The sequence below is a fragment of the Pituophis catenifer genome, unplaced genomic scaffold (genome assembly GCF_029215685.1).
Source record: "Pituophis catenifer annectens isolate HBS135680 unplaced genomic scaffold, rPitCat1.0.hap2 SCAF_539, whole genome shotgun sequence".
In the NCBI taxonomy this organism is placed as follows: domain Eukaryota; kingdom Metazoa; phylum Chordata; class Lepidosauria; order Squamata; family Colubridae; genus Pituophis; species Pituophis catenifer.
In genome coordinates this window covers 10,001-12,500 of record NW_027257419.1, presented here as the reverse complement: position 1 = coordinate 12,500, position 2,500 = coordinate 10,001, and positions in this window count along the sequence as shown.

Here is a 2,500-nt window from a genome sequence, read left to right as displayed (position 1 = left end):
GGTTAGGGAGAAAAGTTGTAGGGTTAGGGTTAGGGTTAGGGTTAGGGTTAGGGTTGGGGTTGGGGTTAGGGTTAGGGTTAGGGTTAGGGTTAGAGAAACAAGTTGTAGAGTTAGGGTTAGGGTTAGGGTTAGGGTTAGGGTTAGGGTTAGGGTTAGGGTTAGGGAGAAAAGTTGGGTTAGGGTTAGGGTTAGGGTTAGGGTTAGGGTTAGGGTTAGGGTTAGGGTTAGGGAGAAAAGTTGGGTTAGGGTTAGGGTTAGGGTTAGGGTTAGGGTTAGGGTTAGGGTTAGGGTTAGGGTTAGGGAGAAAAGTTGTAGGGTTAGGGTTAGGGTTAGGGTTAGGGTTAGGGTTAGGGTTAGGGTTAGGGTTAGGGTTAGGGAGAAAAGTTGTAGGGTTAGGGTTAGGTTCAGGTTCAGGCTCAGGGTTATCATTCTGGAAATGATATTAGCAGAAGCAATGGAAGAAAGCAAAGAGAGGGAGGGAGGGATAGATATTAAACGGGATGGACGAAACGTAGGGAGCGCACACAAGACACGCGATGAGAAACCACCCGCCCAGAGAAATTCATCTCCGATTTACCGAGAAGACAGGGAGAGCAGAGAGATCGCAATGGATGGGAAACACGACGGGAAAGCACAAAATATCGGCGAGCTGGCGAGAGCAAAGATATCGAGTAGATTCAAGAGAGAAAGCGGAATTATTTGATAAACAACGTAGAGATGACCAAGAACAGGAAAGATGGAGAGATGAAAGTGGGGACGGACGACGGGAGGAGAAGAAAGAACAGCCAAAAGAGAGCCAAGTAAGAGAACAAGACGAGAAAGCGTCGAGAGAAGGAGCAGAAGAAGTTGAAGAAAGAACAAAGGGACCTAAGAACGACTTGCTCCACAAAGCAAATAGGTCAGCAAGAAATAAGAATAATTTCCTTGACTAGAAATGGACTGGATTCGGCCATTCGGCAAGAGGAAGGAAAATATGGAATAAATGAGGGAAGTTAAGATGAGAAATGAAAGGCCTACGAGAGGTTCCTCTGGGAAAACTACACCCAAAACTTTGGAGGAAGGAAGATGGCAGAAATTGTAACAAACTTTTCACTTGAAGTCAAGCTTTTCACGTCAAACCAGCTCTTTCAATCAACCCCTCGCAGCCATCCTGGCAGGGAAGCAGAAAACGGAAACACTCCGGTCCGGCCGAGGCCCGGGTAAACCGGTCCCGCCCGAGCGTCCCGGTAGACCGGGACGGCTGCCCGTCACGGACACCCCAGGGCCCCGGCGCGGGCACCGAGGCGACGGCGGAGGTCCCCGACCGAGGCCCGGGGCCCCCGCGCCGGGATCCCGTACATCCATCAAGGCGGGGAAACAGAAACACTCTAGGCCGGCCGAGGCCCGGGTAAACCGGACCCGCCCGAGGCCGTCCCGGTAGACCGGGACGACTGCCCGGCGCGGACACCCCCGGGGGCCGGCGTGGGCACCGAGGGGACGGCGGAGGTCCCCGACCGAGGCCCGCGGCGCCGGAGCCGGGATCCCGTGCATCCATCGTGGCGGGGGAAACAGAAAGGCTGATCCGGCCGGGGCCCCGGTAAGCCGGACCCGCCCGAGGCCGTCCCGGTAGACCCGGCCCTCTCCCCGTCTCGGGCACCCCAGGGGTCCGGCGTGGGCACCGAGGCGACGGCGGAGGTCCCCGACCGAGGCCCGCGGACCCGGAGCCGGGATCCCGTGCATCCATCGTGGCGGGGGAAACAGAAAGGCTGATCCGGCCGGGGCCCCGGTAGACCGGGAAGACTGCCCGGCGCGGACACCCCCGGGGTCCGGCGTGGGCACCGAGGCGACGGCGGAGGTCCCCGACCGAGGCCCGCGGCGCCGGAGCCGGGATCCCGTGCATCCATCGTGGCGGGGGAAACAGAAAGGCTGATCCGGCCGGGGCCCCGGTAGACCGGGACGACTGCCCGTCGCGGGCACCCCCGGGGTCCGGCGGGGGCACCGAGGCGACGGCGGAGGTCCCCGACCGAGGCCCGCGGACCCGGAGCCGGGATCCCGTGCATCCATCGTGGCGGGGGAAACAGAAAGGCTGATCCGGCCGGGGCCCCGGTAGACCGGGAAGACTGCCCGGCGCGGACACCCCCGGGGTCCGGCGTGGGCACCGAGGCGAAGGCGGAGGTCCCCGACCGAGGTCCGCGGCGCCGGAGCCGGGATCCCGTGCATCCATCGTGGCGTGGGAAACAGAAAGGCTGATCCGGCCGGGGCCCCGGTAGACCGGGACGACTGCCCGTCGCGGGCACCCCCGGGGTCCGGCGGGGGCACCGAGGCGACGGCGGAGGTCCCCGACCGAGGCCCGCGGACCCGGAGCCGGGATCCCGTGCATCCATCGTGGCGGGGGAAACAGAAAGGCTGATCCGGCCGGGGCCCCGGTAGACCGGGAAGACTGCCCGGCGCGGACACCCCCGGGGTCCGGCGTGGGCACCGAGGCGAAGGCGGAGGTCCCCGACCGAGGCCCGCGGCGCCG